Raw genomic sequence first — 13502 nt, forward strand, 5'->3', positions numbered from 1 at the left:
CCCGTCTCAGACTCCCAAAGTGCTGGGGTTACAGGCATGAGCCACCACACCAGGCCAAATATTAACATTTATTAAGCACCTACTATGTGCAAGGCATAAATGTGAAGAAGGTGGCACAAAAACAAATAAAATGTCACTGATCTCACAGAGCTGATGCTCTGGCCCATGAGACTTACGCACAGGAAATATACTAATAATGTGTCATTTGATGAACAGCAGTTGCGGTCAATTGAGGAGAAAATAGTTTCAAAACTGACTGCTGGCAGGAGTGGAAGAGAGGGAGTAGAGAATGCCCTCTAGGTAGGACACAGCACCTGAACAGGTGAAGAACTTTCTAGTGGGTGAGCAGCAAAACCAGAGGCACACAGGTGGAGGTAAATGTGCAATAAAAGAGGCTCTTCTCTGATCCATTTCATGGTGGGAGAAGTGCAGGGCAGTCATGGAGCCCCAAGCTGCGGGGGCCCAGGAAGATTCCCCAGGACCCTGCATGGACACCCTCTCTCTGGGGCTCTAGTTCATTTCCTTGCCCTTTCTTCCTATGGCTGCTCTGGAAACTCTTGCTCTCTTCCTTCAGCAGCCTCATCTCCTCCTCTGCCTAGAAGACTGTAACACTGCCTAGGAGGCACTGGGAAGGGGCTGGCTGAGGGGGCTGAGCAACAGGAGGGCAGATGAAGAGGGCAGGGCTGAGGAAAAAAACGATCCTCACTACGCCATGCATCTGCTCAACAGCACCACTGGTTGCCCACATGCTTTTATATTCAGTGTGAGACTGGCATCATTACCCCTTTTCCAAACAAAAGGAAAGGAGACTAAATGAATAAATGGCTGCAGGTCCCATAGGGAAATGGTGTACCTGGGAGTTCTGATCACAAATCAGTGTGCTCTTCATTACCCATCAAGACACCCTATAGTAACATTATTAACAGCAACGATCATCTACTGAGCACTTATTGTGAGCAAGATACTGTGCTACATGCTCATAGTAATTATGCTTATGAGATAAATAGTATAATCACCCCTCATTTTATATATGAAGAAACACACAGAGAAGTAAACGCAATTGCCCAAGGTCAGGTGACTGGTAAGGGTCAAAGTGGGGATAGGAAGCCAGCAGCCCTCTTCCAGGGTCTGTACTGTGAACCACCACACTCTAGCATCTATCACCTCCTGGTCCAATTTGCACCTACTGAAGAGGGAGAGGCTGGCAGGGTGCTCACCTCCTGGGCAGAGTGTTCTATAATTCTATAATATTGATACAAGAAGAAATGAGGTAAACTGGCATTACCAGAAGAACCAAAGGCTTTCAAATTTAGTTTCGTTTAATTTTAATTAAACTAACTATCAGTATATGTCCATGAGCCCACATAACTTAATATTTAAGGACTTATTTGGTAATGCTTATAAAATCCTCTGAGCTGCGATGTTCTTTAAGGTAGGTATTTTTTTTTCTTCTTCTTTATTTTTTATTAGTTTCTTCAAGATGGAGTCTCACTATATTGCCCAGGCTGGTCTTGGACTCCTGAGACCAAGTGATCCTCTCACCTTGGCCTCCCAAAGTGTTAGGATTATAGGTGTGAGCCACCACACGTGGCCTTTACAAAAAAAAAAAAGAGAGAGAGAGAGAGACAGGGCCTCACTCTGTTGCCCAGGTGGGAGTACACTGGCATAATCATAACTCACTGCAGCCTTAAACTCCTGGGCTCAAGTGATCCTCCCACCTTAGCCTCCCAAGTAGCTAGGACTATAGGCATGTACCACCATGCCTGGTTAATTTTTTTAAATTATTTTTTGAGATGGAGTCTTGCTCTGTTGTCCAGGCTGGAGTGCAGTGGTGTGATCTCAGATCACTGCAACCTCTGCCTCCCAGGTTCAAGTGATTCTCCTGCCTCAGCCTCCAGAGAAGCTGGGACTACAGGCATGCACCACTATGCCTAGCTAAATTTTTTATTAATTTATTATTTAGTAGTAGAGACGGGGTTTCACCATATTGGTCAGGCTGGTCTCGAACTCTTGCTCTTGACTTCATGATCCGCCTGTCTTGGCCTTCTAAAGTGCTAGGATTACAGGCGTGAGCCACCATGCCAGTCCTTATTTATTTATTTATTTATTTATTTAATTTTATAGAGGCAAGGTCTCACTATATTTCCCTGGCTGGTCTCAAATACCTGGCCTCAAGTGATTCTCCTGCTCTGGCCTCCCAAAGTGCTGGGATTACTGGTGTGAGCCACTGCACCTGGCCCAATAGGCATTTCTTTCTAGCACCGTGCTCTATGCTGAGTCTTCAAGGCTAGATATCAAATCTTATATTTGCACACTTAAATGAGCTATAACAATCAAAACGTCAAGGAAAATTTTGTGTTTGGGGAATGAACTGTTGCATCCATTAACTCCCTTTCCAGGCAGAAAACATTCCAAACAAGTGATTACAAACACAGGGTACATGAATTATACATGAGTGAATCTGGGATCAACAGGGCTGTAAAGGCCCCCTGGCTCTGCTGTGGTCATTCTCTCTGCTGTCACACAGACAAGTCATCATGTCAGGGGCTGCTGCCCAATACTCACAGGCGCAAATGTCCAGAATCCTCATTTAGCCTTACTCTTTGGCCGCTCAAAATGAGTCTCCATTCTCCAAAGGCGTTGCGAGTTTTTATGTCTCTGTAACTTTGCCCCTTACATTCCTTTCCCCTGTAAGGAAGGCCTGTTTGCTTTCACTTTTGGCGAATTCCTATACAACCTTCAAAGAGGATCTTTAGAGTCACTTTCTGAGAATTCTTCCAGAGTTGACTTGACCAACTCTGGCAATCAACTTCTTATCAGGAGTGGTTAATTAGAGGTATAGATTTTGGACCTAGATAAGCGTGGTTTTGAATTCTAGCTGTACTGCTGACCAGTGGGTATGAGTTTGGGTGACTTCTCATTCTGCTAAACCTCAATTCCCTCATCTATAACCTGGGAACAACCATGGTACTTATTACCCTAGATGGCTATGAGCACTAAAGGAAAGAAACTTTGAAGTATGGGGCACAGGGCTAGTCCACAGGAAGCCTGACACAAGGGTAATATTCACTCCTCTTCAATGGCATGAAACAGAAATGATGCTGATTTACTCAATGAGTGGTCACTTCAAAGAATGGACCCCACCTTCTATGTCTCTGTAACACCACTTTTTAACACAATGTATGGCACAGAGCAGTCAGTAGTCCCTGCTAAAGAAAGATAGGACTGACCATGCTGGTTCATTAACTTGTGTCCACAGCGTGCCTTCTTACACCTGGCTGGGTAGGCGTCTGTGGTCTGGCTGACGAGAATCCTGTCACTCTCTTTGCATAGATAGCTATGCAAAGGCTATCTGCTGTGCTTGAGAAGAAAACTGTGGCTTAGAAAAATTCTGAAAATAAAACAGTATTGAAAAGAGAATAACAGGGAGCAAAAATATGGAAGCAACTCAATCCCTTTTTCTCTCTGTGTGCAATTTGGAAAAGGATCTTAGTGTATCAAGTGTATCATACAGATGTGTTTAAGAGAGGGTTGGAGATACATCCAGGGCAGGCAATGGAAGAAAGTGCGGCCAAGACTCCTGGTCACCTATTATAGCTTCGAAGCTATAGAAGAAGAATTTGTGGAAAGAGAGGGGGCAATGGCTCAGGAGTGAGTGGCCTGGTTGCTACAGGAGTATTCTGTAATAGTGAATTACTATACAGGCCTTGGAGTCAGAAATGGGTTCAAATCTCAGTTCTGCAATTCTTGGATTTAAGATCTTATGCAAATCATTTGACTTCTCTGTGCTTTAATTTCCTCATCAGTTACTGGGACAATAATAGTCCTACTTCCAATAAGCAGATACAAATAACCAACAAGAAAAACCAAAAAAGCAAAAGAAAAGAAAAGAAAAGAAAAAAAAAGAACGTAAGTAATTGTGCATGTCTCACATTAAGACACCGGAACCACTGAGCTTTTTTACCTGGAAGTCCCGGCTCGGAACTATAAGCAGTAAATCGATTTTTGATAGAGTTTTTCATCCATTATTTGCTCTATGTGAAACAAAAATACAATTCTAACTCCCAGTGACCAAAGATGAGGAATGTAAGTGATTCTCAGAGGTCACTTCGTCAGGGATTGGTAGAACCTGCATCAGAACTTGGGCTTCTGGAATGTTCTTTCAGTGTATGTTATGGTTTCCCATGTGCACTGCAGACACTTCTCTAAATGCCAAAGGATGGCGGGCCGGGGTGGGGGTGGGGGAGGAGAACTGCTCTCAGATATTAATTACAAGAGTCTCTGGTGTGAGAATAGGGTTAGTCTTAAGGCTACCATGAACCTAACAATTAGTTGTATTTCTTTCTTGGCTCTTGCCTGTAAGAATCTTAGGGTCAAATCCATGGCCCACTTCCAGATACTGTATATGACTTTATGTTGCTTATTTTGTCGAGAAATTGCACTTCTGGAATTCACCTTGCTTTGCTACCTTTATTCTCCCTTTGTCGTAATTTCTTATTATTTAAATTGTGTTAAATATGTTAGTCTGTTATAAAGTAGGTCATTAAAAAAAAGATAAGGCCTGGGTGAGAAGGCTCACACCTGTAACCCCAGAACTTTGGGAGGCCAAAGTAGGAGGATCACTTGAGCCCAGGAGTTCGAGACCAGCCTGGGCAACATAAGACTTTGTCTCTACAAAAATTAAGCCTGGGTAACATAGTAAAACTTTGTCTCTACAAAAATTAAAAAATTAGCTGGGTGTGGTATGATGCACCTAGTATCCCAAGTTACTTGGGAGGCTGAGATGGGAGGATCACTTGGGCCTGGGAGGTTGAGGCTACAGTGAGCCATGATTATGCCACTGTACTCCAGCCTAAGTGACAGAATGAGACATTATCTTAAAAAAAAAAAAAAAGAGGTTCAATGAAATGCAACTTCAAGAATCATAAGCAACTTCAAAAATCATAAAGTCCCTACAAAACCCAACTCTGCCCATAGGACTATCTGTTCTGCTATCAAAAGCCTGCCTTACAAGTCTCCTGAGACAGATGGCTGGATTCATCACAGAAGCAGGACTTCAGTAATGTAATGCTGGGGCTATTTTGGGCACTGTGGACGTTGTGGTTTTGGCAAGGAAGAAGCCTGGGGTGGCCCTCCCAGCCTGGGCAGTGTGGGAGCTGCACACCAGGGGGCCATGCTGCAGATGGTTAAGGAGGCACAGCCATCAGAGCCTGTGCTGCTTGCCAGATGAACCATGCTAAGTCAGTTTCATGGGCACAGAAACCACTGCTGTAAGGAGAAACAGACAGTGGGCCTGCATTTTGCGAGCACAGGGTGGTGTATGGAGAGGGTGAGGAGGCCTGGCTCTCAGGCAGACAGGCTGCAGGCGAATCCTGACCTGCCATGTACTAGCTATGAGAAAGTGTAAATCATGTTACCTTTCTGCATCTCAAAGTTGAGATAACAGTGATAATAGCATTTTCTCTCCGTGTGACTGTGGTTAAGAATGAGGTACGTGAACACGTGTAAAGTGCTCAACACAGTGCCTAGCACTTTGTGAGGGTGCTTCCAAGTGATGGCCTTATAAAATATTACGTATGTAGTTTTTGATCCGAAGATTCTAAATAATGAAGAATTGCCATTTTCTTTTTTCTTACAAGCCATAAACCTGTATTAAGAATTTATGGGTCAGGCGTGGTGACTCATGCGTGTAGTCCCTGGTACTCTGGGAGGCCAAGGCAGGTGGATCACTTAACTCAGGAGTTTGAGATTAGCCTGAGCAACATAGTGAAACCTGTCTCCACAAAAAATACAAAAATTAGCTGGGCATAGTGGTGCACCCCTGTAGTCCCAGCTACTCAGGAGACTGAGGTGGGAAGACAGCTTGAGCCTGTGAGGTGGAGGTTGCAGTGTGCTATGATTACGCCACTGTATTCCAGCCTGGGCGACAGAACAAGACCCTGTCTCAAAAACAAAGAGAAAAGAGTTTATGAAGGGATGAAATGGAATTCCAGAGGGGGAAAGACAGACTCTTTGTAATGAATGAAGTGTAGTCTTTTAAGAAGCAGATGCATAAGGTTACGATTTCTGGCCATCGTTCTCACAAATGTCTTGACATCAACTGCCTTGCTTATTTCTTCCTGCCTATTCCACTCATCTTCCAAGGCCAAATGAAAGATCTACTTCCTTCTTAAACCTCCTTCTACCTCTTTCTTAAAGGTCAGTGCAGGATTGGGAGGGGCTAATCATCAGCATAGAAAATAGCAGAGCCAAGACTTGTCAGTTATAGCTACTCTGCAAAGGAGCAGAATGTCAGAGGTGCCCCTGAGACTAGAAACACAAATGTGGGGGAACCAACCAAGGGTACAGGCTTCAGACTTGACAGCTGGGCTGATGGTGGTGGCTCATGACTGTAATCCCAGCACTCTGAGAGGCTGAGATGGGTGGATCACTTGAGGTCAGGAGTTTGAGACCAGCCTGGCTAACATGGTGAAACCCCACCTCTACTAAAAATAAAAAAATTAGTTGGGCGTGGTGGTGGGTGTCTGTAATCCCAGTTACTAGGGAGGACTGAGGCAGGAGAATTGCGTGAACCCATGAGGGAGGCAGTGAGCTAAAACTATACAACTGCACTCCATCCTGGGCAACAGAGACTGTCTCAAACAAACAAACAAAAAAACCACCAAAAACAAAATCCAATGAAATTGACAGGTGGAAACTTCCTCCTCGCTGAGGAAAGAGGCTGCTGTGCTGCAGGCAGGTCATGGGAGTGATGCCAGTGCTGCTCTATGAATGCCTAGTGAGACTAGTGGGTACAACAGAGTGGTGGTGTGAACCAGTGGCCTAAAACAGATTGGGACAGGAGGCCTTGAGTCTTGCCTACTTTACAAGTTTGATTCCTTATTTAATGTTAGGCAAGCAATCAGGGTGAACCCATTTATCTATAAGAATGGAGAGCTGCTGACAATAACCATAACCCCCAAATTGCCCTGTGAACCTGGAGAAAATAGTAGGAACAGCAGGGAGAGGAGTACATCTGGCAGTTACGTGACAGCTCACATCTTCTTAAGACTAGAAAAAACAATGGCCAAGACAGGGGTTTGAGACTTTTGGGGTTGTTGGGATGGGGTAAATATATTTTGCATGTGAGTTGGATGTGACTCTTTAGAGGTCAGAGAGCAAGCTGTGGTAGGCTGAAAAATGGTCACCCAAAGATACCAAGTCTTGATCCCTGGAATTTGTAAATGTGACCTGACTAGGAAAAAGGGTCTTTGTAAATATAATTAAGGATCTTGATACAAGGAGATTATCATAGGAAATTCAGGTGGGTCCTAAACACAATCACATGTACCCTTATGAGAGAGAGGCAAAGGCACTTTTGAGAACACAGAGAGGTGGCAGCAGTGGGGAGATGACATGAAGGCAGAGGCTGCACCACTCCAGCTACACCACTCCAAGGAATGCCTGAAAGTCACCAGAGGCTGAGAGAGGCAAGAAACAGATTCTTCCTAATGACCAGTGATGGTGAGCATTTTTTCATATGTTTGCTGGCCTCATGTATGTTTTCTTTTGTAAAGTGTCTGTTCATATCCTTGGCCTACTTTTGAATGGGCTTGTTTTTTTCTTGTAAATCTGTTTTAGTTCTTTGTAAATTCTGGATATCAGCCCTTTGTCAGATGGGTAAACTGCAAAAATTTTTCCTATTCTGTTGGTTGCCGATTCACTCTAATGACTGTTTCTTTTGCAGTGCAGAAGCTGTGGAGTTTGATTAGGTCTCATTTGTCTATTTTGGCTTTTGTTGCCAATGCTTTTGGTGTTTTGGTCATGAAGTCCTTGCCTATGCCTATGTCCTGAATGGTTTTGCCTAGATTTTCTTCTAGGGTTTTTATGCTGTTAGGTCTTATGTTTAAGTCTTTAATCCATCTGGAGTTAATTTTAGTGTAAGGTATCAGGAAGGGGTCCAGTTTCTGCTTTCTGCACATGGCTAGCCAGTTTTCTCAACAACATTTATTAAACAGGGAATCCTTTCCCCATTGCTTGTTTTTGTCAGGTTTGTCAAAGATCGGATGGTTGTAGATATGTCGTGTTGCCTCCAAGGCCTCTGTTCTGTTCTACTGGTCTATATCTCTGTTTTGGTACCAGTACCATGCTGTTTTGATTACTGTAGCCTTGTAGTATAGTTTGATGTCCAGTAGTGTGATGCCTCCTGCTTTGTTCTTTTTGCTTAGAATTGACTTGGCTATGCGGGCTCTCTTTCGGTTCCATATGAAGTTTAAGGTCATTGGTAGCTTGATGGTGATAGCGCTGAATCTGTAAATTACTCTGGGCAGTATGGCCATTTTCACGATATTGATTCTTCCTAACCATGAACATGGAATGTTTCTCCATCTGTTTGTGTCCTCTCTTACTTCGTTGAGCAGTGGTTTGTAGTTCTCCTTGAAGAGGTCCTTTACCTTCCTTGTTAGTTGTATTCCTAGGTATTTTATTCTCTTTGTAGCAATTGTGAATGGCATTTCGTTCTTGATTTGGTTCTCTTTAAGTCCGTTATTGGTGTATAGGAATGCTTGTGATTTTTGCACATTGATTTTGTATCCTGAGACTTTGCTGAAGTTGCTTATCAGTTTCAGAAGATTTTAGGCTGAGACGATGGGGTCTTCTAGATATACAAGCATGTCGTCTGCAAATAGAGACAATTTGACTTCCTCCTTTCCTATTTGAATACCCTTTATTTCTTTTTCTTACCTGATTGCTCTGGCTAGAACTTCCAATACTATATTGAATAGGAATGGTGAGAGAGGGCATCCTTGTCTAGTGCCAGATTTCAAAGGGAATGCTTCCAGTTTTTGCCCATTCAGTATGATATTGGCTGTTGGTTTGTCGTAAATAGCTTTTATTATTTTGAGATACGTTCCGCTAATACCTAGTTTATTGAGGGTTTTTAGCATAAAGGGCTGTTGAATTTTGTCAAAGGCCTTCTCTGCATCAATTGAGATAATCATGTGGTTTTTGTCTTTGGTTCTGTTTATGTGGTGAATTACGTTTATAGACTTGGGTATGTTGAACCAACCTTGCATCCCCGGGATGAATCCTACTTGATCGTGATGGATAAGCTTTTTGATAAGCTTTTTGATGTGCTGTTGCAATCGGCTTGCCAGTATTTTATTGAATATTTTTGCATCTATGTTCATCATGGATATTGGCCTGTAGTTTTCTTTTCTTGTTGACTCTCTGCCGGGTTTTGGTATCAGGATTATGTTGGTCTCATAAAATGATTTGGGAAGGAATCTCTTTTTGGATTGTCTGGAACAGTTTCAGAAGGAATGGTACCAGCTCCTCTTTGTACGTCTGGGAGAATTTGGCTGTGAACCCAACTGGACTTGGGCTTTTTTTGGGTGGTAGGCTCTTAATTGCTGCCTCAACTTCAGACCTTATTATTGGTCTACTCAGGGTTTCGACTTCTTTCTGATTTAGGCTTGGAAGGAGGCAAGTGTTCAGGAATTTATCCATTTCTTCCAGGTTTCCTAGTTTATGTGCATAGAGTTGTTTGTAATAATCTCTGATGAAGGTTTGAATTTCTGTGGAATCTGTGGTGATATCCCCTTTATCGTTTTTTATTGCATCTATTTGGTTACTCTCTCTTTTCTTTTTTATTAATCTGGCTAGTGGTATGTCTATTTTGTTGATATTTTTGAAAAACCAGCTCCTGGATTTATTGATTTTTTGAAGGGTTTTTTGTGTCTCTATCTCCTTCAATCCTGCTCTGATCTTAGTTATTTCTTGTCTTCTGCTAGGTTTTGAGTGTTTTTGATCTTGCTCCTCTAGCTCTTTCAATTTTGACGATAGGGTGTCAATTTTAGATCTCTCCTTGCTTCTCATGTGGGCACTTATTGCTCACCATCACTGGTCATTAGAGAAATGCAAATCAAAACTACATTGAGATACCATCTCATGCCAGTTAGAATGGTGATCATTAAAAAATCTGGAGACAACAGATGCTGGAGAGGATATGGAGAAATAGGAACACTTTTACACTGTTGGTGGGAGTGCAAATTAGTTCAACCATTGTGGAAGACAGTGTGGTGATTCCTCAAGGACCTAGAAATACAAATTACATTTGACTCAGCAATCCCATTACTGGGTATATATCCAAAGGATTATAAATCGTTCTACTATAAGGACACATGCACACGAATGTTCCTTGCAGTACAGTTTACAATAGCAAAGACCTGGGACCAACCCAAATGCCCATCAATGATAGACTGGACAGGGAAAATGTGGCACATATACACCATGGAATATTATGCAGCCATCAAAAACGATGAGTTGGTGTCCTTTGTAGGGACATGGATGAACCTGGAAACCATCATTCTCAGCAAACTGACACAAGAACACAAAATCAAACACTGCATGTTCTCACTCATAGGCGAGTGTTGAACAATGAGAACACATGGACACAGGGATGGGAGCACTACACACTGGGGTCTATTGGGGGGAAATAGGGGAGGGACAGCGGGGGGTGGGGAGTTGGGGAGAGATAGCATGGGGAGAAATGCCAGATATAGGTGAAGGGGAGGAAGGCAGCAAATCACACTGCCATGTGTCTACCAATGCAACAATCTTGCATGTTTTTCACATGTACCCCAAAACCTAAAATGCAATTAAAAAAAAAAAAAAGATTCTTCCTACAGACCCTCTGGAGGGAGTAAAGCCCTGCTGGATTTTGGACTTCTTGCTTCTAATACTGAAAGAATAAATTTGTTATTTTAAGACATCCAGTTTGTGGTATGCATCATAGGAGCCTCAGGAAACTAATGCGGGTTTCTCCCATCTCTAGCTATACAGCAAAATGCTAGACTGAGAATAATGGCTAACAGTAGCTACCATTTATTGGGTGCTTCCTATGTTTTGGTTGTTTTTTATATGTTCTTCTCATTGAATCTGCATGATAACTCCATATGCAAAACAGACACTATTATTGGCCCCATATTATACTTAGGGAAACTTTGGGACTGAACAAATAATATTTGCTGAAAATGACAAGGCTATCGAGTGGTAGACATGGAATGAGAATCCAGACAGTATGACACCAGAGTCCACATCAGAGCACTTTGCTCTGCGGAGAGAAGCAGTGCATACCCTTAGGAGTTCAGGAACTGGGAAAGACAGGAAAACAGCCACTGTGATACCTGCTATACCAGGGGGGACAAAGAGTGGGAGTGAGGAGTGATGGATGAATTGTGGAAGGCCTTTTAAGCGGATCCCAGGAGATTAGATCTTGAAAGATGGCTAAACATTAACATAAAGAAGTAGAGCGAAGAAGATTCTAGGCTGAGGGCATACTGTAAGTAAAGGCTCAGATCTCAGAGAAAAAAAAAAATTTTTGGGAATGTGGTATACCCCAACATGGCAGACATGTTCAGCTTTAGGGGTGGAGACTTAAGGCCTGGTGAGAGCTAAGGGGCTGTTCTTTCACTACCTGCTCATGCCTGGTATGTACCCCTCAGTTCTGATCTCTCACAGTTAAAGGCCCTGGTCCTCATGGGCTGAGCAGAGATGGGAGTTTTAGAGGAATATAAGAGCACTGGAAAGATGCATCCACAGAGGGAAGCTGCAGGCATCAGAGAGGAAGGTTGCTTAGGAGGCTGATCCCCTAAGTGTCTCACTGATAACAGGTCTGGGCCCTGTCTTTGGCTTCTAGAATACAATGTCAGCAGGAGGCGGGAGGGATAAAACCAAGCAGCGATAATACAACACAGACCACAAGCACCAGGATCAGAGCAACTATAATCTTTCTAAGGGGAAGTCCAGCTGTGTATGCACGCGTCAACACATGCCCGTCACTGACCTGTGTCTGTCTGTAGGTAGTATAGCTCACACACATGCATGGACACCAACACATGCTTTCTAAAATCAAAATTTTTAAGAAAAATTTAATTTTTTTTTAAATTTAAAATTTTGTTTCAAAAATAAAGTGTGGCTGAGGACAGATGATGATTTTTGTCCTTCAAGGCTGGTTGCAGGTGAGAGGCTCTTAGCTGGTAAGAAACTGGCCAACAGATGTGTCCACATATGGAAAAGGTTCTAATGCTCACAGCTCACTGTCGGGCACTCTTATAAAGTAAATTTTGTTTAATAAAAAACGTTCCCTACGCCACTAACAATGGGGGGAAAAATGGCCAGCTGCTAGTCCTACTCTTGAATGATGTGAAAATCTAAAACAGTGATGATTTTCAAGCCAGAAAACAGAAATTTGGTAAATTTATTTGAGGAATGTTTGAGTCTACATAACGTGAATAAAACACTTTAAACCTTACACAAAATAAAACCAACTGAACAAGAGGATTAAAATTTAGAGAAATTTGGAAAGGAAGTTAATTTGTGATATGAAAGTCTGCATGTGAAACTTGTGACTTTCATGGAATGTTATTTGGGGGAACGGCCTTTTTGACAAAATCTAGGGATCCTGAAGGCCTTACACAGCAGCCTCTGAAAATGGCAAGGACATCCTTAGTCTACATGTACATATGTGCCAGCACATCTCAACTGTTCTTGCCTGGCTTGTGGGAACTAATTCATTAAAACCAAACTCCAATGTCTCCTCCTGTCTAAACCTTCCCTGGCTTTCCTCTAAAGTCTGACTCTCAGTTTTCCAGCATTTCCACAGTGTTTAGACAACATGTCTATCCTGAAAGTAAAAAACATGTGATCTAATGATTTACTCACGTGTTTCCTGCATTAGACCATGAGCTCCATGAGCATATAGACTGACAAGGCCCAAGCAAGGGGCATAGTAAGTGCCTCAAGTAAGCAAAGCAGAGTCAGAGAATGATCGGCTAAACGCATACACATGCTTGCACACACATAACCTGGCGTGTCTGAGCCAGATGGTGAACAGGTGACAATCTGCAAGGGGACAATATAACTTTACCCCAAAACTTGAAACACAAAAAATAAGAAGAAAGCCACAATGAAACTCCATGGCAGGAAGAGGTGAGACACACAAACTAACACATTTATTCAGCAAAGCTTCTCTGAGTGTCTGTCATGGGCCAAGACCCTGTTTGGTGATGGGGTGACCCCTTAGTTGCTAGCAGGCTAGTAGTAAAGATGGAAATTATGTCCCTTGTAGGTGGGAATTTGTCATGTGCAGTCAATGTCACTGAAGTGATTAACAAGCTGACTCTGGGCAAATTTATTCATTCTCGAGTGACTACTGAATATTCACTGTGTGCCAGGCATGGTTCCATTAAACACAGGCAAGAACAAGATGGACGAGGTTTTTGGCTGTCATGGAGCTTACATTTTAGTGCGGCAGCTTACATTCTGTGATAAAGTGTTCGGGAGAAAACAGGTAGGGAGGAAGCTGCGTTGGAGGAGGGTCAGGGAGACAGACGTGAGCTGAGAGCTCAAGGATGAAAGGGAGGCAGGCTTTCAAAAAGCATGACAGAGTTCCAGGGAGTTGGAAGGCCCTCAGGAGGCTGAGGATGGTGTATCCAAGAAGTGAAAGGCCAGTCCTGAAGACA

At 42.9% G+C, this 13502-nt stretch overlaps 1 protein-coding gene across 3 annotated transcripts in view; it reads right to left on the reverse strand.

Annotated features, from left to right (window-relative positions):
- Positions 1-13502, reverse strand: part of ASAP1 (ArfGAP with SH3 domain, ankyrin repeat and PH domain 1) — a 366160-nt gene that overhangs the window by 33498 nt on the left and 319160 nt on the right. The gene's annotated exons all lie outside the window — the stretch shown is intronic.

This window comes from Aotus nancymaae, unplaced genomic scaffold (assembly GCF_030222135.1).
Source record: "Aotus nancymaae isolate 86718 unplaced genomic scaffold, 86718_ANA_hifiasm-v0.15.2.pri h1tg000036l, whole genome shotgun sequence".
Lineage (NCBI taxonomy): Eukaryota > Metazoa > Chordata > Mammalia > Primates > Aotidae > Aotus > Aotus nancymaae.